The sequence below is a fragment of the Lissotriton helveticus genome, chromosome 3_1, assembly GCF_964261635.1.
Source record: "Lissotriton helveticus chromosome 3_1, aLisHel1.1, whole genome shotgun sequence".
Lineage (NCBI taxonomy): Eukaryota > Metazoa > Chordata > Amphibia > Caudata > Salamandridae > Lissotriton > Lissotriton helveticus.
The window spans coordinates 282420519-282444231 of record NC_136061.1 but is presented as its reverse complement, the minus strand read 5'-3'; the positions used below and the strand labels follow the sequence as shown (position 1 = coordinate 282444231).

The 23713-nt window shown below is 47.1% G+C and overlaps 1 protein-coding gene and 1 pseudogene across 3 annotated transcripts in view; one reads left to right on the top strand and one right to left on the bottom strand.

The window, feature by feature from the left end:
* Positions 1–23713, bottom strand: part of BCAS3 (BCAS3 microtubule associated cell migration factor) — a 4343716-nt gene that overhangs the window by 376226 nt on the left and 3943777 nt on the right. The gene's annotated exons all lie outside the window — the stretch shown is intronic.
* Positions 17257–17342, top strand: LOC144825875 (small nucleolar RNA SNORA17; annotated as a pseudogene).

Sequence of the window (23713 nt, the reverse complement as noted above, 5' to 3'; positions counted from 1 at the left end):
CACTGCGGGTAGCTGTGCGCTATATAAGCTCAACTACATTTACATTTACATTTACAGCACCCCCTCCCAACACACACCACACAAGCACCAACAACGCCTACTCTGACACCCTACACCGCAGTGTACCCGCATGTCAAAATCCACTCACAATCATGTTTGTTTATCACACGATCACTCAAACACACAACTGAAATATGTGAACTTCTCAGCAGCAGTGCACCCAACATCCTCTTCATCACAGAGAACTGGCTCAAGCCCTCATCGGCCTCCGACATCGCTACGACAATCCAAGTGGGCTACAAGATTGCTCAATGGGACTGCCTTCACAAGATAGGAGGAGTACTCGCTATCATCTACTAGGAATCCATCAAAAGCACAACATCCACAGAGAACGCCACCCCATTCATGCAGCACCAGCACTTCAAGCTGCAAATCTTCGAAAAATTCACCCTGAAAAAACCCTTGCCTACCAACCATCTATTGGAATAAAAATGTTTTAGCTGAGTTCTCCATTCATTGTATGTCTTAAGTTAGCATTTGCGTCACCATTTTATATTCAGCAGCCATTTTGAGCCATGATCGAAACTAACTTCTGTCTCACTCTCTCTCTGCTCCAACTTAAAACAGCTGCAATAGTTTGTGTTTCTCTAAGGTTTAGCTTCACTGTGCCAATGAATACACTGTTCTAGTACATACTTTTCCCCTTAGGCCTGCTACCACCGTTAGAGCGGCAGGCACGGGCATAGTGACCTTGGCGCTGAGATGGCATGTACCCGGTCTCAGGATCGAACCCCATCCTTCTGTATTTCCTTTGTTCACCAGCTACCAACTGGAAATTTCCAGACAGGGTGTGGCTTTATTGGTTCTGAATTGTACATTATGTATCGCCATGCATACTTGCTGAAGTCACTCCCTCTGTAGCAATCCAAGGAGGCTGGTCAGACCGGACTCCACTCAAGTGTACCTGAATAAAATACATTTGATTTGTATTCTCTACTGTCTGACCAACTCTTCATTTGTGTGGAAGGCTGAGAGGTGGTCGCAAGTGACCCGGGTGACCCTAATCGGGTCACTTCCTTCACATCCGTACCACATGTGACCTTTACCCAACCTCATCACCCACTTTGTCGCTCCATTCACCATTGGCTCCTCTGTGACCTCAACTTTTATCTGGAAGACTAAAATGCCCCCTGCTCCATAGCATTCCTCGAAAGCTTAGGCAACATCAGGCTTACCCAGCTCATCACAGAACCAACACAAATCGCTGGACACACACTGCACCCCATCTTCATCACAAGCAACACCAGTAAATATAACTCCATTACACAGCTCACATAGACCGACCACTCGATCATCCACTTCCAAATCAACACATCTCAAGCCGACACCTCTACGAGATTCAGCACTCTAAGCTGCAGCTGGGGCAGAATAACAGAAGCAGACTATCTCAGTGCCCTCAGCACTGATCAGCCTAGCCCCACAGACAACCTTGACAAGGAAATCAACAACTGGATCAAGAACTGCACGAACTCCCTCGCCCCCATCAAACCCAACAAGCATAGTAGATTAAACATGTAGGTCAGCCGGAAGACCTCCGAGACACCAAACAACACTGTAACTAGATAGAAAGGAAATGGAGCCACAACACCACCAACCAAACTACTTACAAGGCTGTACTCAGACGCTATCACCAGCAAATTAGAGACACCAAGATAAAATCACTAGTGGACCACATGGAAGGAAGGTCCAACAGCTGCACGGAGATCTTCTCGATCGTCAAGGATTTCAACTTGCCCTCAGCCACGGTTGACAACATTACTGTCTCCCAACAACTTTACCATAACCTATCCAACTTCTTCTACAGCAAAATCATACACATCTACAGCAACTTCACACACCAACCCAACCCCAGAGAACTCATTGCCAACCTACCCACCACCAAGCAAAACGGCAGCTGACCGAATGGACAACCCCCACCAGAAACGACACAGCAGAAATCATGTGGAACATCCACTCAGGGGCCTCAGCGGACCCATGCCCCCACCAAATCTACAACCTGGGGACTTCACCAATCAGCACCACCCTAACCCACATCATCAACACCTCCATCACGTCTGCCACTTTCCCAGATGAATGGAAACTTGCAGAACCTCAAAAAGCCCACAGTTGTGAAACAGAACTCATTGTGGCCACTGACGACATTCAAAACACGCTGGACCGAGCAGAAACAGCAGCTCTCATGCTGCTTAACTACTCCGCAGCCTTTGACACTGTCTCCCACAACACCCTCATCAAAATTCACAAAATTGGCATACAAGGATCCCCTCTCAAATAGATCTGTTCCTTCCTCATTGGAAGAACCCAAAGGGTCAGGCTGCCACCCTTCACATCAGAGACCAAGAAACTGATGGCAGTGTCCCACAGTTATCGTCCCTCAGCCCCACTCTTTTCAACATATACATGACACCGCTAGATAACATCATCCGTTCACAAGACATTATCATCATCTCCTATGCTGATAACACCCAACTCATCCTTTCCCTGACAGACAAGACAAACAGCACCAGAATCAATTTTACCAACTGCATGACCATGGTAGCAGAGTGGCTGCAAACCAACTGCCTGAAACTCAATGCCGACAAGTCGCAAGTCAGGGTCTTCGGCAACCAAACCTCCCCATGGGATTCCTATGGTGGCTGTCTGGGCTGGGACCAACACCCACACCAGCAGACCACGCAAGAAATCTAGGGATCATCCAGATAAGAAGCTCAACATGATGACTCAAGTCAACGCAGTGTACACCTCCAGCTGCCACATCCTATGCATGTTTTTTTTCTCCAAAATCACATTCTTCCGCCACACAAAAAACTTTAACTCACTTGTAGTAGCCACCAGCACACCACACCACCATACATTAGATTCTAATTATGTAAGCACTTTTATCTTATTAAAAGTGCTTACTGAAGGCTGAACATAACGTAGTTGTAACTTGCATGAAAAAGGGTGCAGCTTTTCATGACTATATAAGAGGTTAAACAGAATTCTGCAGACATTACTTTTTATGAGATTTAGTGAATCTTCTGTTTTTCCGAACTTGTAAAATGATGGGCATTGTTTCTCCAATGTGTCACTCACTAGCGTAACGAAACTTGAGGGGGCCCCCTCTCTGGACTCAGTCAGGAGGTGTCACACCAGGGTACCGTGCTGAGGGGGCCCTCTGGAGCTCGGCCCCCTGCGCAGGCGTGCGGGGGCCTCTGCTGCACCACTGCTGTCACTTTCAGGTGGTGATGTATGTTTCCTTGGCGGCACGCAAACATTTGGTTTTTACAGTGCAGCTCACATGACTGTTAGACCCTTGACAGTATATTTTTGGATAATGTGTCTCTTGCAAAGTTATGAATTACAACCTAAATTGCAAAATGGCATCCTTATATCATGGTTGCACTGTTCCTATTGGACCGAGGCCAAGCCTGTTTTGTAGTTGGTTTCTGTCTAGCGTGGCCAAATATGATGGACTGGAATGGGGCCCAAGATATTAGTTAAAAAATTCCACCCATCACTTCTTTGTTTCTCTAAGTGATTTCATCGGCATGCCTTCGTTCCCAATTATCAATTTAAGCGACACATACCTCTCTCTCTTTGCTTGACCAAGAAAAGTTGAATTTGATTCATGTGGAAGGTTCATCCCTTTCTTACGTTGAGATTTGGACATCTTTTTCGTTTTCAAACAGTTGCATCACAACAGAGACTAGTTTTTTAGGTCGAGCCTGGAATTCGCATCCAAAGGATGCGTCCAGGTGGAGACTTATAGCTAGCTGACTCGGGGGAATGAAGGACAAGGAACTGCCACGCGCTTCTCTTCGGCTGGATTACACTGCATGCACGCGCACCCACACTCACGCATGCGCACATCACAGCCACACGCATACACAGCCACACGCATACACAGGCACACACACCCCCCCCGTCGCCGCCGCACCTACACACACACTAGCGCACCTACACGCACACACAGAGACCCCCCACACACACACCAGCGCACCTACACACACGCACGCACACATACAAAGACTCCCCTCCCCCCGCCGCCATCGCACACATACACACACACACACACACACACAAGCGCACTCCCCTCCCCTCTAGAACTAAGTCCCACTTACCGCCATTCGGGACTTCGGTAGCCGGGGCTCTCCCTCGGGCATGGGAGCCCCGCTCTCAGGTACTCCGTGGGCGCGTGCGCGGGACTTCAGAAGACGGAAGTCCCGCCCAAAGGAAGTGGCTCCACGTCTCCTCCGTGTTTGCCTGTCTTCCTGCCATTTTTAAAAGTACGGGCACGCCGTGCCCTTCTGATCCGGCCCATTTCTAACGCTGCCCAGCACCGATGCCCGAGACGCACTGTACATCCCGAGTGGCACTCATTGGCATATGTCCTCTCACTAGCAATGCTCCTGATCACAGGGGTCTTCCAGTTGGCACGGGCCCGTGGCCGGTTTACGGGTAGGGGGAGGCAAACCACAGAAGAATAGGGAAGCCTGTCTGCGGACGGAAAACGGTATGTCCAGCAGGTAAGTTCTGTGTCAGAGATGAGGTACCGGCAGCACCTCTTAACATGAAGGGTGGAACCCAGTGTCCTCAGTGGGCCACACTGTATCCTCCAGGTTGGGTGATCTCCCTAGCGTGGCTGAGCAGCAGTGCTGATATACTCGTTTAAGTTGCCGCACACAGCAGTTACCGATGTGTCCATGACTATGGTTGGAAATGAGGGATCTGGCGGGACCAGCACGCACCGGGCATCGGGAAGCTACGTCCTCTGTCTCGTTCCCTCCGATTGTGGCCGACCCTGTCCTTATAATAGTTGATGTGTACAGTTGTTTGTATTATTGTTACTTGGGACGCATGAGATGTGACGTCTCTACTAGACATGACACCTTATCAGTACTTAGCTGACCCGACGTGTAAGTACAAGAGTTGACGTGTTTATTTAGTTATGAAATTGAAAACGATGCTGCCAAAACAGTGCTAGTGCACTAATTTGTTGCGACTCTACAATGTTCAGTAAAGATTTCTGAAACCGGATCTACCTTCAGTTTAAAGAAGTAACAGATTGACCCTCCCCTCCCATCTCCGTTTTGCAGTAAAAGACCAGCGTCCATGCGTTGATTGAGTTTGCTTAACCCTGTGGAGGGGAGGGCGAGGACGGTTGTACCTTCACCTCAGTACAAAGGGGCCTGTTAGTCCATTTTCCGCTTCACTACTCTGTAAGCGCCATGTAGGCCACCGCTGACCCCTCCCTGCTCTTGCTGCTGGTAGCGGAGAGCGAGCTTGCTTGGGAAGGCTCTGCACCCCTACCCCCAAACCCAGCGTCCCCAGAAAGCACGCATCCCAATCCCATCACAGGCGGTAACTTATTGTGTAAAAAATACCGCTGCTATCGGAAGGGGTCTCCTATTAACAGCCGGATGAGGAAGGGAGTTGGGTGCGGGGCGCCACTACCGAGTAATTTCATGATTACATAGGCTATATTGGCGCTAGTGCATTTTCACACTGACACTTCAGGACCACATCCGTTTCACCAGTGCAATAGTAAACCAATGTTTCCGGAGTAGATAAAGTGCACAGGGGAAATTTAGCACAACTGTTTCTGGGTTGCAATGATTGCATAGGCGCAATTTTGCACGTATACTTGTGCATCACACAGATTAATGTTTGGACGGATATTTCGAAATTCCCCTGACCGCACTCATGTTAATACAGTTTTGTACTGACTTTTGCGCTAGCAACGGCAGAGACCAGCCAGGGAAACATTTTATGTTGCCCCTGCCCAGTTCTTAAGCTTGGCAGGCCCTGAAGATGTTCGCTCGGACTGCATCAGCCAAGAGCAGCCGCATCTAAGGATGCTATTTTGCTCAGCAGATCACACTGCAAATCTGATTAGCGACCCGGGAACCCCACCACCCACTCCCGTTTACTGGGCGCTCCAGAGGTGAATTTACCCCTTTGGTGGAACTGAATTCGCAGAATTTGGAAAGCACCTGTTCAGGTCAGGGTCATATTGCACTGCACACCGGTTAACACTCGGTAAATATACCGCCGGCCCCTGCTTCCCGGGCTCTAGCTGGTTAATTCAGATCTTAGCAGGCTCTGTTACAGGAATCCCTGGTGGTATCCCGCGTCCTGCAGTGGTCATTAGCGCCCGGTAAATGCACGCTTGTTCCTCATCAGCAAGCCGGGACTTCAGGTGGAGCAAGGTTTAACTGTGTGACAAATTGAAGAAGAAAAAAACTGCAAACGTTTTTTCCTTTCCCCGCCCATGTGTATACTTTTAGTTCCCTCCTGGGGCGGATATTATGCGTTTGAAATCAGTGAATATTCCAGTAATAACACAGGGAACACAACCTATAAAAAAATAACCGAACATTCACTTCTGCGCCTCAGACAACTCTGAGTGTGCACGTGACATTATCAGGATATAAAATATTAAATCGATGTTTGCTCCAATTTCAGAGCAGCACATTCCCTAATACACGGTTATTTCTAAACAACGTGCGTATTATGGCTCTGTTTATCCGAAAGCACCTGGATTCCATGTCATCCTTTAACTCAAAGCCCGAAAGATGCTCTGATATGAGCTCTTTTGGAAACTGGGGCCTTGCATGGCTCCAGCATACCTACCATATGTCGTTTCCATTTTTCATATCTATTTATCTCTTCAATTTAGCTTTTTTTATTTATTTGAATGATATGTGTGTGTTTTTTTTGTACATAGGCAACACCCAGTCTGATGGCGCCTTCCAGGCGCTTTTTAAAAATCGTTATCAGCCTACCTCTATCGAAATGGCAAATTTCAGGGCGCGCACTTGGTCCCTACATATGACTTATACCATATTTTATTTTAAAAAAAATAGAAGATGTTAATATGTCTCGTAGAAGAACAACCAATCATGTAATGCAGTGAAAAAACGAAGTACAGATACATAAGGACACAATATATACGTTTTCTACCTTTTTAATTCCTTTTGCTGCACGAGCTGTCTAGTAAAGTAATATAATAAATTACTGTAAATTGTAATATACATTAATCAGACAAAACATACAAAAATACAATATATAATCATACAAAACGTTTCCAATCGCAGTCCATAGATCGTGTACTCATGATTAAAACGGAATAAAAATTATACATTTCATATTTGTGTAGCCGATAAACAGCATCTTTCACATATTGTCTTGAGGAACGGCCTGGTAGCAAGTTTTTAGTTAAACTCTGTTTTAACAAGCATATGCAATGCAATAGGTCTCGCATTTACGCAAGTTTAAGCTATTAACATTGTAAATGACAATGCCTTTTATTTGTGTTTTAAAAACGAAAACCAAAAAAAAGGCATTGTTATTTGCAATGTCAATAGCTCAAACTTGCGTAAATGCGAGACCTATTGCATTGCAAATGCTTGTTTTCCATAGCAGTCCCTCTATCATGCCCAAGCTCTCTAACCCAAAATGCGCTTGCTCGCCTATTTTTGGTTCTATTATGATTGAAATCTTTTTTGTAGCTTTGTGACAAGCATCTGCATCCAGTCAGCAGCAATTTTGACTGCAAAGAAAAAAGTATATTTTACACGTAAAGGACAACACGAATGTGAATATAAGACTACAAGCCTTTTATCTATTGTCCTGTCGTCTTATATCTCAAAACCTGCAAGTCTGGGCAATCTATGTACACTATAAATACTTTGTAATCTCACTGTCTGGAGAGCTTAAATCTTGTAATGTCATGGTCGTCTTGATCTTTACCATTCTTTAAAAAATGTAATTTGACATAATTGTAATTGCCAACTCTGCTATTGTGATGAACTGCCATAACGGTAGTATTCATTGTGTTGAACACATTTCCTTCCAGGAGAACCTTCACAAACAAGCAGTAAAGAAATGCTTAGATGCCTCCCAGCGACATCAGAGTAAGTGTGGGACATCCTACTGTAGTGCCTTTAAGCGATTTATAAAAGCAGCGCTTTAAGTGTCCTGGTCATTGCGAAGCTGCCCTTCACAGAATTAGCCGGTGATTTCATCGACATGCCTTCGTTCACGATTATCAATTTAAGCGAAACAGGGCGCGAGATAGGCCGCCTCGTGTGCCGTAAATTGACATGAGCTTCGGAGAGTGTCTGCTCAAGTGGGCAAATCTTTTAGGGCGCATTCTTTCAAAAAACAGTCCCCGCCGTACTTGACTGGGGTATCTTAAACAAAGCTTTGACTAAAAGCATCTCTTAGGAGGGCCTGGCGGCGGAACCCGCGGGCTGGATGCAGGCCTCTCCTTGTAGTGACAAGCACTCGGGTTGTAGGCAAACACCAAGAGCCGTTGACGTCTCAGATACTCCAGTGTTTTCTTTATCGCGAGATGTTTGCTGACTGGGACTCCCCAGAGCAGAGGTTGCCTCCTCTCCTGGAGTTATTGATCCAAGCAGATAATCTAAGCTGCATTTATCTCCGCCTCCAGCAACTAATGGAACAGACCGTAGCTGATCAGCGTCCAGGCTCGTCTGAGCAGAAGAAGCAGCCCAGAATAAAGCCTTTTCAGAATACTGTCCTTAATGATTCCATCTGCCTCCGACCAGGCCGCATTGCCACTCACCGCAGGCCACGCAGAGTCTGCTGGTGACAAGGTATCGAGAGGGTGAGGCTGTCAGGCTATCAATGGATACAGTCTTCAAATCCCATAACTTCATTAGGGGGAATTATGCTGAATGGCAAAACATGCCTTTTAATAAAGATTTGTAAAGATTATACCCAGGATGCTGTTCCCCGGGTCCCTAAAACGGCAGTCGCTAATGAGGCCGATGGGGTTTTGCGCCAGGCAACCATCACAGTGCACCAGCCCCGGAGGATTTCAGTCGCAGGTTAGACTTACAAATGAGGGCATTTTGTATGCGTGTGGACACGATCAAGGTCACATCTCTTTGAAAATACCCTTACGTTCCCAGCCTCGTGAAATGAACTGGTAATACATTTGGCAACTTAATCTCTGGATTGCCTTCTCACATGAGACCAGCTGCTCTGCGTCTAAGTCCGCGCAGTATTTACCTCCAATAATGAAATGGCTGAACATAATGCGGCGCGGGGACATCGCAAGGCTCCCGAGCTACATGAACTGCTCTGGGCCACAATTGCAGCTTTAATAATCTGATTTGTCAAAACTGTCAGAACTGAGGGTTGATCATCTGGAAGCCAGATGAACAAAATACTTGTAATTGTGCGGCCCATAAGCGTACTTTCATCTCCTGCACTGAGGTGTTGAACTAATGATGTATGTACATATGCAGGCACATATGTGTTAAAAGTAGATTGCTATGTATGCAGACGAAAACAACTGAAAAAAGAACTCTAAAAATTACAGAAATGCATCAACTAAGGTGCCTATTACAGGAAACACATCACAGCACTATCTGAAAACCCAAACGTACCCGTAATAATGTACTGTATCATCTAATCATTAGATGATTCAGGACATAAAACATTTTTTTCTCCAAAATCACATTCTTCCGCCACACAAAAAACTTTAACTCACTTGTAGTAGCCACCAGCACACCACACCACCATACATTAGATTCTAATTATTTAAGCACTTTTATCTTATTAAAAGTGCTTACTGAAGGCTGAACATAACGTAGTCGTAACTTGCAATGAAAAGGGTGCAGCTTTTCATGACTAGATAAGAGGTTAAACAGAATTCTGCAGACATTACTTTTTATCAGATTTAGTGAATCTTCTGTTTTTCTGAACTTGTAAAATGATGGGCATCGTTTCTCCAATGTGTCACTCACTAGCGTAACGAAACTTGAGGGGGCCCCCCTCTGGACTCAGTCAGGAGGTGTCATGCCAGAGTACTGTGCTGAGGGGGCCCTCTGTAGCTCGGCCCCCTGCGCAGGCGTGCGGGGGCCTCTGTTACACCACTGCTGTCACTTTCAGGTGGTGATCTATGTTTCCTTGGCGGCACGCAAACATTTGGTGTTTACAGTGCAGCTCACATGACTGTTAAACCCTTGACAGTATATGTTTGGATAATGTGTCTCTTGCAAAGTTATGAATTACAACCTAAATTGCAAAATGGCATCCTTATATCATGGTTGCACTGTTCCTATTGGACCAGGGCCAAGCCTGTTTTGAAGTTGGTTTCTGTCTAGAGTGGCCAAATATGATGGACTGGAATGGGGCCCAAGATATTAGTTCAAAAATTCCACCCATCACTTCTTTGTTTCTCTAAGTGAGATGCTCCCAGTGCAATTGCTTTGCCCAATGATGGTCCCATGCTCACCATATCTTTCGAGGCAAGCTGGACCTCAGCGATAAAGCCAGAAAATGTTGAACCAATTTGGGAACATATGGTCCCATTTGCAAGGGTCTTGACCATTCTGGAAGGACTGTTCCTATTGGAGGAGGACCAATTATATGTTTTGCATATGGCTGGTTTCTGTCTTGAACAGCACAGTGGACAGAAAAAAAATATAACAGACTGGAATGTGATGCAAGTAATTATCAGTATCTGAGATTAAATAAAGCATTCCACCCTCCACTGTATTATTTTACTAACAGGCACATGCATCAACCATTTTTGTGAGCGCAAATGGTCCGATTCGCAAAATGCAGCCATTTGTGCCCACAAAAGGGCTTCTGCAATGCATCAACCTGTCAGCCTCTCGCAAACTAAGAAATCGCAAATTATTGAGATTTCTTAAATTGCGATTGCATTTAAGAAATTGCAAATTGCGATTCCTTAAATGCAATGCATGATGGAATCGCAAACTGCGATTTTGTTAATAGGGGGGCGCAAATTACCATCAATTTGTACTGGATGGTAATTTGCAAAAACTTTGAAAAATAGACTAAAGTGCATTTTTCAAAGTTGTAGGTTACACACACACATGCCCTTGGGGCATGTGTGTGCACAACATGCGTGCACAGATCAATTTCAGGGGTGCAACAGGGTGTCCTTTTGACACCCTTGAAATTGCATGCGCAATTTGCGAGTACCTTTTGGTACTCGCAAATTGCGCATGCAATCTCCCATTCATTCCTATGGGCCTGTAGGCCCATAGGAATGAATGGGAAGGCATTCCTTAATTGCGACTCACAATTTGAGAGTCGCAATTAAGGAATGTTTGGGAATCGCTAATTTTAAAGTGATTCCTACATGCATAGGCTTTTGCAATTACTTAATTGCGATTCCTTAATAATCGCAATTAAGGAAACACAAAAGCCTACATTGATGCATGTGCCTGTAAATCTTTATATAGTCATCCAATATTCGCAATTTTGGTTTCCATTCCTGGTTGCAGGAAGTGGCCTGTGACCATTGTAACTAAATCGGGTGCAATGTACCCCATTTCGTAAAGTGAAACACAAGGAGTCAGCCTCACACATATGTTGCAGTGCCTTGGAAGTTGGTGGCATTCGCCACCATGTGAACCTCATGACTTCCACTGAGTCACTTGAGTCAATACAGAATCAAGGGTGTTCTGGCACTGATAGAATCTTCCACCTACCTCACAATTGTGTCAATATATGAAAGCTTCAGTCAAGTTAGTGGCAAGAGACAAAGGTACACTTTGGTCATCCATATGTTACCATGGTTTGTCCTTGATCAAAAAACTCGGATGTTGGGGAAGTGCAGTAGGTGCCAAGACAAAGGAAGCTAAACATGACCAAAATGGTGGATAGCTGGCAATTCTCTTGTTGAACAAGTTACTTACCTTCGGTAATGCCTTTTATGGTAGAGACATGATCTAGCTGTAGATTACTTACCTTTGAATTTCCCTGGAGTCAGCCTGGATCCTTAAGTTTTTTTTTAGAGCAATACCCCTGCGCGCCGGTAGGTGGCGTTGCTCAGCTTCCATTTCGCGGTCAGCATCATCCACACCGGAAGAGAGGTCCGCGTCACTTATATAGATGCCCCTTCGACGCACTGAAAACAGTTACTTTTCACAACTTTCCATGCCAAAAGTGTGAAGCCATGAAGTGTACTGGCATTGTTGTGTTTGAAAACTAGGGCCCTGAAAGGGACCAGCCTCGCCCCTAAAAACTTGTCTGCAGAGCGGGGAGGAAGGGTGAGTCAGTAAGGAAACTGACTAGATAATTTTTCTACCAGATAAGGTGTTACCGAAGATTAGTAACTTGGTCATCTGATATAGAACTCTAGCCACAGATTTCTTATCTTTGAATAGATACCCAAGCAATACCATCCGAGGAGGAGGTACTGTGGACAATTTACAGACTAAGAAGTCCTGCGTACTGAATAGGCAAAATCGCCACCCCTACGGACCTAACTATACAGGCAGTAATGTTTGGTAAATGTGTGCAGGGATGCCTACGTTGTGCCTGATAGATGTCCATGAATGGGACTCCACATGCTAATGCAGTGGTGCAGAGTTAGCTTTGGTGGAATGAGCTCTTAAGCCTTCACAAAGCTGCTTCTTTGATAGAGCGTAGCAAATCTTGTAGCAGAGAATGACCCATCATGAGATGGTCTTTTTCTGCACTGCCCAATCTTTCTTCGGATCCAACATACCCCACGAAGAGTTGGCCGTCCACCCGGAACTTTTTTATGCGGTCAAGGTAGGATGACAATGCTCTTTTTGGGTCCAGACGGTGGAGTCGCAACTCTTCCTTAGAACAACGAGGAGGAGGGCAGAAAGTGGGCAAGGTGACCGATTGTCCCACATGGAAAGGTGTTACAACTTTAGGAAGGAAAGAGGCCTTAGTGCGAAGCACCAACTTGTCAGGGAATATTGTCAAGAAGGGAGGCTTGGCAGCGGAGGTTTCAAAAGGAGGGCAGGCGAGTGTTGCTCCCCCCCCCCCCCACCTGCTGCCAGGCGTGCAGGAAAAATAAAATGACAATTGTAGGAAACCCATTTCTCTTTATATTGCAACACAATGGGGTACACTGTGCAGAGAGGTCGAGGAGACCCTTACTGATTTACAGAGGCCAAAGTAGATAATACTAACGCTCTATTTTGTGTAAGTGTGGGCAAGCAGTTAGGCTTATGAGAGGGCAGTGCTAAGTATTTGTTGTACTCACAGAGGTAATAAATGATACACACTCAATGATTAAAGTCGAGAACAAACATAGAAAAATAGTACTTCTTTTTTTATATAAATATTTAGACCAAGAACTTCGGGTACAAGGTAAATACTTTTTGCAATGTGCTAAAATCACAATAAATGCAGTGATTACAGTTGTGCACAATTGCGCACAATACATTTCCCATCGGAGGAAAAAGGCAATTGGAAAATCAGTGCAATGCAGTTACATTTAGTGGTTCACCTTTGGGAATCAGAAGGTTCGGGGGCCAAGGTCCAACATACCAAGGCCAAGGTCTTGGGAGCTTCCTGGATTTCACAGAGAGCACAGTTAAAGGGGACTTGGTAGCTGGCACACTACAATGCCAGGGGGCCACCTGTAAAAACAAACCAAAATGGGACTTGCAGGCAAGTCAGAGGGGTCCTAAGGGAGAGTAGAGGTTGCAAGGGCTCTGGGGCCGCAGGAGCACAGCTGGATTGAAGATGCCCAAGCCGGGCGGGCTGGGTGCAGTGAAGATGTGCAGCTGGACAAGGGCACGCAAAGAAGCACATTGAGGTCAGGAGCTAGCACCTTGGAGTGAAAATTCTGCTGCAGGGCCACTGCTGAGGTGGGTCTCTGGAGTCCTGGAGTTTCTCGTCAAGTGCTGGCTCGCTGTTGGAGTCCGCCTGGACTCAGTTTTGTAGGTTTTTACAGCAAGGGGTCCAGTAGCCTGGTTATTGGTGCCTTTCAGCTCCTGTGGCCTAAAGACTTGGAGCAGAGGCCTGACCCTCCAGAGCACGTGTGCCTTCAGCTGGCACTAGGAGACGTCGGCTGGCTGGGGAGCTGGACGATGCTGGACTGGACTTTGATGTTTTGGAGACTGGCAGCAGCAGAGAGATAGTACTTCTATCTCAAGGGAGTTCTCTGGCGATTTATGAAGTGTTAAATACTCTCTGGGGTTTGTGGAGGTCACACAGTGACAAGACAAACTGGAGGATGGTGATTGTTGAGTTCTGTGGCTGCAGGCAAGAGTTTGCGCCCAAAGTCCACCACGAGGTCTGCAGTTCTTGGTCCAACAGTGGTTCTTTGTTCGTCGTCTTCTTTTGTCCGTGGATACTACCATTCAGGGTCCGGGGATGCCACCTAAATACTAAATTTAGGGGCATTTACAAGTGAGCGAAAGGTGGTGGCCAATGAGACCCTTACCTGGCGTGTCTACACCCTCTATTATGCCCACCTGTGGGAGAGGGACATAGCCCTAGTCCTGATAGGAGAAGTCCCGCCATATTCAATATGGTGTGCATTGAAAAATGTGCTTCAACTCTCCCCCAGCACCTAAGGGGTAGAGTTGGCAGAGGGGGGCACTCCTCCAATCTCCTCTAAGTTTTAATGCGTGTCTTCCTGCCAAAAGGGGGTGAGGACAGGAGGGCCTGCCTGCTCCTATCAGGAGAGGCTGGGATCATGTTTCAAAGATGGCAAGGCCTTTGACGCGGCCACAAATGGCTCTCCTTGACTGGGAGAAGGTGTCAACACCTTCGCTCAGGATAGGCTTTGTTCTCGACCTCTGAGCGCACTGGCCCTCACTCAATAAAGTCAGAACTCTGTCTGTTGGTGACAGGCTGGCTTAGACCAGTCGGTGACCACGCTAAGGAATGGTAGATTTCAGGGGACCCCTTTAAAGGTTCCTCTGTGCGCAATTATAAATAGATCTGACACTGGAATAAGTGTAAGTTTATTAAGACGATACGTTTGGTACCAAACATCCCATAATACAGTGAACCATCCTGGAGCTGGGGGAACTCGTAATGACGAGAGTCCAGCCCACGTACTCTCTATGGCTTCCCTGTTCACTTATAATACCCAAGAATAGACATGGATATTGCTGGGGCATATTTGCTCATGCAGATATGTTCTCAGAGGAGATATAGTGCATCCTGCCTTGGAGAATGAAGGCCTGCCGGATTGGTGTCTTACCTATATCCCATGCAGTGTCTGTGGGCATGGCACACAGGGATGTGTGTCAAGTCGAATCTTCGGTTTTGTCTGCACCAAGGCATGCAGTTTGCGATGGCAGTGGGGATGGCCCAGGTGAAGGAACCCTAGGGTGGCATAATTCGTGCTACTACCCTTGGGGTACCTCTTTAGTGCCAATGCCCTAGGTACCAGGGGTACCATTTACTAGGGACTTACAAGGGGTACTGAAGTTGTGTCAATTGGGAAACAAAAGGTACACTTTAGGAAAAGAGCTTCTGGCACAGGCGACATGATTGGCAGGGACCCTGTGCACTACCAGTCGAAATAACAACATCTTCCAGGCAAAAAGTGGGAGCTAACCATGTCCAAAAGAGGTAATTTCCGACATCAATGAAAAGATTTCATTGCGATTTTATTTTCCGACGTGCGCACTGCAGCAGCCAGTCGACTTCGAGCCCAGAGACATAAGCGGCATATCCTCTGTTGCCGCCTGGCAGCAGAGGACATGAGCAGTGGCTGGCTGGATGCTTCAAAGTGCGCATGTCACTTTCACCGGGTGTCTTGCTCCGGTCAAAGTGATATGGGCACTTTGAAGCTCTCAACTCAGCTGTCTTAGACACCTGGGTGGAGACCAAGCACAGGCAAACAGGGACTGAAGGAGCAGCCAGCCAGCCCGCTCCATCCAATCCAGGCGCTTCTCTCATGTTGGTTAAAAGCATGAGAACAGCATCAGGAATGGTATGGGGAACCCAACTGCAGATTCAGAAGTGGAACACTGAGGAGGACGGAGGATGTGCCGCCGTGGGTTAATACTATTTATTTAAAATGTTACTCTAGTGTTTTATTTTACTTTTGGAGGGAGGGGTGTTTTATTTTGGGCATTTTGGAGGGAGGGCTGGATTACTTTGGGGTTTTGGAGGGACATGGTGTTTTATTTTGGGTTTTTTGCAAAGTGGTGGAGCACTTCACTCGCCCCACCAATTTCAAAGGGTACCAGCCGCCCTGAGACTTGGATGGTAAAGCCTGCAGTTCATTCAACCTTCTGGCAGATGTAATTGACACTAAAAAGGCTATTTTGATAGTGAGCAGCCGGAGGACAATTATGCAGGGGCTCGATAGGAGCGCACATGAGGAAGGTGAGCACCAAATTAAGGTCTGAGTATAATTAAAGGGGCAGGTGGGAACATATGTACAAGCCTTTCAGGAATCTATGTACAATAACTTAAATAAGGAGGGTTAGTCTGGCAGCCTCAGGAAGACAGACATAGCAGAAAGATACCCTGAAAGGGTGCCCAGAGCAGGGCCCTGCTGGGCAAGGGTAAAAATAAAAAGGAACACATCAGAAAGAGGGTCAACAGACTTTTCTGTACAACATATTACACGTTTCTTCCATCAGCAGTAGTACACCTTTTTTGGTGGAGGGAAACCTGGCTGTTAGAATACCATTACAGACTATGGGAAGAAGGTCCACGCTATGAGCTGCCGCAGCTCAATCTCCATGCAAGAAGTAAGGTGACAGGTTCGGGCAGAGGACCCTCGCCTACTGCTGCGAAAGAAGATCCTAACAAAGGGACAGCCTCATCGGAGAATCAATACTCATTTGTAGGAGCTCGGGATACCAGACTCTCCTTGCCCAGTCTGGAACCACAAGGATAACTTGGACCTGGTTGTTCCTGATCATCTTGAGAACTCTAGGCAGGAGTGGTATGGGTAGAAAGGTATGCAGGAGGCCTCAGCTCCACTCAAGACAAAAAGCACTTCCGAGCGAGAGCCGCCTTGGAAAGTCCTGCGAGCAAAACTGCTGATATTGGACGTTCCCGGAGGAGGCGAACAGGTCTAACCAAGGGTCTCCCCACTGTTGAAAGAGACCTTGCTCCACCTCCGGATGGAGACGCTACTCGTGATCCGCTAGGCATCAACAGCTGAGTTTGTCTGCCCTGGCGATTAGGGAACCTGCCAGGTGTTGAACCACCAGGGAAATTACCTTCTGTTCCAGCCATGTCTAGAGACACAGGGAATCTTGACAGAGGGTCCAAGACTTCACTGTGCCCTGTTTGTTGCAGTATCACAGGGCGGTGGTGTGTGCGAACACTTGAACTAGCCTTTCCTTGATGGGAGGATAGAAAGGCTTCCAATGTGAAGCAAATCGCTCGGAGCTCCAGCATGTTGATCTGGAGTCCAAATTCTACTGTAGACCAGAATCCTCTGGTCTCCACCTTTCCCTGATGGCCACCCCATCCCAGGAGTGACGGCTGTGTCACTACTGTGAGATATGGTTGTGGAAGGGAGAGGGGTCTGTCTCTGACCCAATAATGGTTTGTCAGCCACCTCTGCAGGTCTCTTGCAGTTTCCCCCGAGATCTGAACCATGACGGAGATATTCCCCTGATGCTGTGCCCATTAAAACTTCAGGTCCCACTGCAGAGGCCGCATACGCCATCTGGCATGTGTTACTAGCAGGATACAGGAGGCCATGAGGCCCAACACCTTCAGAGTCATTTTCATCGACATCCAGGATAGAGGTTGATAATTTGGTATCATAGCCTGAATATCCTGGACTCGCCGCTCGGGAGGATAGGCCTGAAACAGCACTGTGCCCAGAAAGGCTCTGATGAAACAGAGCGTCTGAGAGGGAGTAAGGTGCGACTTCGGTACATTGATAGTGAACCCCAGCAAATGCTGGAAATTCACCATAGTCTGGAGGTGAGAGACGACAGCCTGGAGTAAGCCCGCCTTCAGCAGCCAGCCATTGGGATAGGGGAAGACTGGCACTCCTGATCTGAGCAGATAAGCTGTGACCACCGCCATTACCTTGATGAACACAGAGAGGCGCCGGTAAGGTCAAAGGGGAGCACGGTGAACTGAAAATGATTGTGGCCTACCGTAAACCGCACGTAGCGCTGATGGGCAGTCAGGACAGGAATGTGAAAATAGGCGTCCTGAAAGTCCAATGCTACCATCCAGTCTTCTGGGTCCAGGGCACACAGGACCTGAGCTACTGTGAGCATCTTGGATTTCTCTTTTTTGAGGAAGGAGTTGAGGGCTCGTAGGTCTCGGATAGGAGGAAGGCCCTTTTCCTTTATCGGGACAAGAAAGTAGCGGGAATAACAACCACAGCCTACTTCTGGCGCCAAAACCCATTCTATGGCTCATTTGGCCACGACACCCATTACTTCCTCCTGGAGCAATTGTAAATGATCCTTTGTCAGCAGGTCATATGATGGAGGGGTGGCCTATGAAGGAGACGAGCAGCCCCTCCGGACAATCTGGAGGACCCACCAGTGGAGGAGGTGATGGTTTATCCTGCCACCAACTGGACGCCCAAGGTCTGGAAGGGCGAGACTAGGAGGACTTGGAGGCTGAAGCTGCTGGGGGGAGGGGGTGAATTGACTGGACCTCTGGCTGCCCGACCCATGTGGTCGGTACATACCACGCCTTCGTCCATGCAGGCGCTGTGCAACTTGTGTAGGTCTGTGGATTGGATAGGGCTGGTGCGGTTGAAATTCCTACAGTAACCACGAAAGGCGGTCTGGGGACAAGGGGCAGCTGAGCGGCCCAAGACCTTGGTCGTAGCCTGTGAGTATTAAAGACCTCCAGTGCTGTGTCTGCCTCATCTTCGAAGAGACAGGTGCCATCAAAGGGCATCTCCATGAGAGAAGACTGGACATACCCTGAAAAGGCAGATGTTCTCAGCCAGGCATGGTGTCTAACAGCCACCATCGTGGAAATTGCTCTGCCTAGTGAGTCGGTTGTGTCTAAACCACATCTAATTGAGATTTTTCCTGCATCTCTTTCATCTGATACAGCTTGGGAGAGGATGGCTAGAGCCTCCTCCAGTACCAGAGGCAGCACTTGAGCAACCATTTCTGATTGGAAATAACAGCCCAATGTTCACCTACCGCCATGCACGACTGGAGGAAGGAAAACAATTCTTGCCCCCATCTGTCCAGTATCTTGGATTCCCTGACCGGGGGAGCTGCAGGGAACACACCATGGAAAGTAGAGGCTTGAACCGCCAAGCTCTCCAAGGTGGGGTTAGTAGTGAGGACGTCTGGGGCACCCAGGACAGGGCGGTGATGGTGGGCAATGAACCCCTGTGCTGGGTTTGGACCAAATTCCCAGTAGGATGTCCATGAGGGCTGCATTAAATGGGAGCAAGGGTTGCACCTCTTTCAAGATTAACTGTTAGTCTTGACTGCCACTGAGGGTAGCTTAAGGTCAAGGATCTCAGCCGCCCTCCGCACCACCAGAAGATGCCCCCTCCTCCGTATCCCCCACATTATGCCAAATAAATTAATGTAATGTTTATGAATCTCACTGCCTAGGAATGTTTTTCCCATTGCCCCCTCCTCCGTAGCCATGATAGGAGGAGAAACATGCCAGTGTCTGGAGCAGTATTTAGTCCGCTGGCCTCACCCAATTCCTCATACCAGTCCATATCCTGATCGTACTGCTGGTATTCTAAAGGGTCCAGTGACCCCTTCCATTCTTCTTCCAAGCCTGGCCTGCCTGAATAAGGCTCAGGGAACGGCTTAGGACCTATAGGTCCTGCCTGCGCTATAATTTGTGTCGGTCTAGGAGGTGCCGACTCCGTGACGTTTGTCATGATAAATAGGCCTGGCTCCGCCAGTGGGTGCCGGAAGTGTTGGGACTGGTGGCAGGGTAGGTCACAGTGGCACGACCCGCGCCGGTTCTGATCCATGCAGGAGGGCATCGGTGACGGGGCTGGAGCCACTGTCGCGGAACCCGATGGAGCTCCCTCTGACCCTGTGGGGCCGAAAGGCATGCCTGAGGGGTCAGGGAACTCAAAAAAGAGGCACATGGTCTCATAAAATTCTTTATATGGAGCACGATCCATCTCCCAGAAAAAGGGGAAGGCGCGGAGCCAGGCGTGGGTTCCAAAGAATGAGGCCTCGAACACAGATGTTCCTTCGATCTGTCGGCCAATGGACGGGGAGAAGTCAAAGCACACTTCTATTTCCTGTGTCTCTTACCTGAATGTCCTGACGATCTCAAGTAGGATGAAGAGGACTTGTGATTCCTGGAGCAGTTCCGGGAGCTTCCTCTCTACCGGGACTGAGACCACTGAGGAATTGGGGGTGGCAAGCAGCTTCAGGGCCATGACCTGGCAGTCAAAGCACGACTTGGAGTTGTGGTCGCACTCTAGACACCACAGACAAACAATATGTGGTTCTGGCACCAATATGGCACAATGACAGGTGGCGCTCTATCTAAACCCTAAAGTCTTCCTCAATGACATGACTTCCTATACACCAACAAAAAAGGGGTCTACAAAAAGTCGAAAAATCCTGTCAAAAAGTGACAGAGAGTAGTTCTCTTCATGGATTAGTGCTTGACTGGTGCGGAAAGAAATGAAATGACGTCAGCGTGCCGAGGTGGCACCTATTTTGGTGATGCCCCTTCCGGCACAGACCCCACGTGGAGGTGATCAATGCCACCTACTAGCACGCAAGGGTACTGCTCGAAGAAAAATCTTCTGGATCCAGTCTGAAGCCTGGGAAATTCAAAGGAAAATCTGTGGATAGATGTCTCTATCAGATTACTGTCCATCTTTAAGAATAGCTGTGTCATTGGGTGGTGGTGAGAGCGCTCAATACGTTCAGGTGGCAGTGATTGCTGTTGGAAGGGCAGATTATTTCTTGGGACATACAGTGCTACTTTGAAATAACTCCAAGCACTTGGAGACATCAGTGGTGGTCACACCATGTTCGTGCATTTACTTTTGCTAATAGAAACTACTGATTACTGACGCTGCCCACTAGGTAAGTGACAAGCTCGGCAGCCTTTTAGGCTGAGCCAAAGCGTTGCAGCCATCAATAATTCACAACACTACAAAGGAGGGAGAGACTGTTTTTTTAGAGTCAGGATAGGACTGGCCTATAGGGCTATCAGGAAGAGCCCAATGGGCTGGTCTGACAGATTGGTGCATGGGACGGTTTATTTTTTTGCAGTTTGATGGCCTGGTTTATGATCAGGTGGGCCGTTTTTATTGCTAATTCCCCTGATATTACCACAAACACCGCAGCAGAAAACACAATTGAATGCAGTCTCCCATACACCATGTCTTTGCAAGTTCGAAAGTGGTCTGATTAGCCAACGTAGGCCACTTTTTTACCTATCTGGATTGCTAATGGGGTCATCTTTATTTCAGTGCTCGGGACTATTTCTGTCCCCAGTCCGACCCCATTTGGAATCCTGCCTCAGTGTGCTGACCTTAGATTCAAAGTCAACAGGTAAAGAGACAAGAATGTATTAAATGAACCAGAAAAGACAACCCCAAACGTTAAAGTATGAAGCCTGCCCACATCCTTCGTGCAAAGGTTAAGAGCTAACATGACCCTACTGTCATTTATTAAGTATGATTTCTGTAATACCAAGGTGTAGCCTTGTGGTCCTTTTCCTAATGTGGCTCTTTCCTGTGACTGGAAACCTCTTCACTAACTGCACATTTCCTCAGGTGTGTGGCCACATTAACCGTGCCAGAAAGCCGCCATCTTCGTCTCTTCATAGTTCCTATATTTTGATGATGAGCACAATCCCCAAAATGAAGGGGAGGCCTTCGAGGGATGCCGCATTTTTATTTCAGTACATCGGAGAAAGCCCCGAGGGATACAAAGGTCAGTTATTCAGTACAAATCATATTACTCGCATGCAAAATAGTGTATAGCGCCCTGAACATGCTATGTAGATAGTCACCTGTATACAGGACACAGACTAAAATGGGACCCAACGTACTGCAGGGTAAACTCGTGCATTTATGCATCTCCTCCCTGGGACCTCGGAAAGCATAAGAAGTGCCTGGAGGTGCAGAGGAAAAGGAGGCGGCATTGGTTGTGCTTTTAACAGGCCAGAGGGGAAGGATAAATTCTACACAAGTCTATACATCAACAGCTATTTGATGCTTAACCCTCGAGTGTCCCTTTAAGCAGCTTTTCCCCATGTAGTGGGCACGGGTGTCTCTTATAAGTAATTTAATTGCTACTAGCAAAGGACAAAGCAGTTGGGAATATTATACTTAGTGTTAACATGTTGCCAACTGGTCAATAAGGAATAGCTATGGTTGTCTTTGACTGGTTAACTAGCAAAACAACAGACCCAGTCAAAAATCTAGCAGACCTGTGACCTTCACACATAAAGGGCGTTTAGAATGTTTATTGCAAAACGGGGGGGGGGGGGGGGATATCACGGCATGACTGTGAAAAGGTCTGGAACCACTACCCCTTAAATTAAGAAGCACACTGGACTGGTCTAATGTCCTAAAAGGAGCTGTTGATTTCTCGTCAGCTTCAAAGACAACCATGAAAGGCTGTAGGGTACTCTTCATGGAGGCAGGTGATGCTGCAGTTCTAGGATACCCAAGCGGCCCCTCTTTGCCGCGCACATTAGATGCTTTCTTTGGCATACTACCACTCTCAAGTGCTCTTTGCTCTGGCATGACGCCACTGTACTATGTGATGTGTCGCTGCCATTGTGTGAATTGCATTTGGGGACGAAACGCATTTGAGCTGATTGTGCAGCGACTATTTCTGCAACCCCATGCTAGTCAAACTGCAAACCTCTTGTCAGTCAGTGCGTTATCTCTCTATCGGCTGCTTTCTGTAATTAATAGCCACATAATGAATACAGCTTGTTGTGGTATACACGGCATGTCACGTTTCTCGTTACTGCCAGCAAGAATGGTCTCTTAGTGCATTTATATCATTTGCGGCTCTCACTTCACGCATTCTTTAGGGGTGGGCGGAATTTGCATAATGGCATTACGCAAATCTCCGCAAAACGGTAAAAAATCACTGCAAACACGCGGAATTGCTTGTTCGTGATGCTTTTTTACTGTTCGCAATCACTGTTTGCGTGCTCGGGGGGAAATATCTTGCGAACAAGCAATTGAGAACGCAAACAAGCAAATAATTTTGCAAAGTCATGGAACGCAGATTTTTGGGAAATTTCGTGTTCTCCGCAGAACGCGAAATTACGCCAATTACGCAAACGGAACGGAATTTACCGCCGAGGCCTAATTCTGATCTCTTTGCTGCCGATACAAATGCACAGGCATTAGAAGCAGGCTCTCAGGATTTACGGCTACCAATTTTTTTAAAAAAAACAACATTACCTGTTTGCAGAACATAGGGACATACATACGAGTTACACCAAGTGATAATTGGGCATAATTAAATTACCCATGAGATTTATGTTAAAAGATAAACTGTAAAATTTTTTGGGGAGACCAACAAAATTCAAGAGCGTACTGGGACTATAGACGAGAATCAATGCCGCGTGCAAGCATCAGGTGTGCAAATCCCCCATGTGGCAATGATTCCCATTGCGTCTCCCTGCTTGGCACAACCCTGCGTTCTATGGGTCTGAAGTGGTGGTTGGGTTCTGCAATCCATTCATAGCGCTTAGAAGACTCCAGCATTATTTAGTATTGTCTCTTTCTGAGGCTGCTAACAAAAGAATGTAATTTTAACATCTTGTTAAGCTTTCTCGCCAACATTGTTTTTCAGCAGCTAAAATTATTCTACTTACTTTTGCTGCTGGATTTTGTTGTCACATTTAGGAAGCCTAAAGTGGCTCAAGTCTAATAGATCCAAAGTGAGCAGAATAGACAAAGAGAAGGTGTGCAAGGGTGCTGAAAAAAATACATGCATTTATTTATATGCAATGT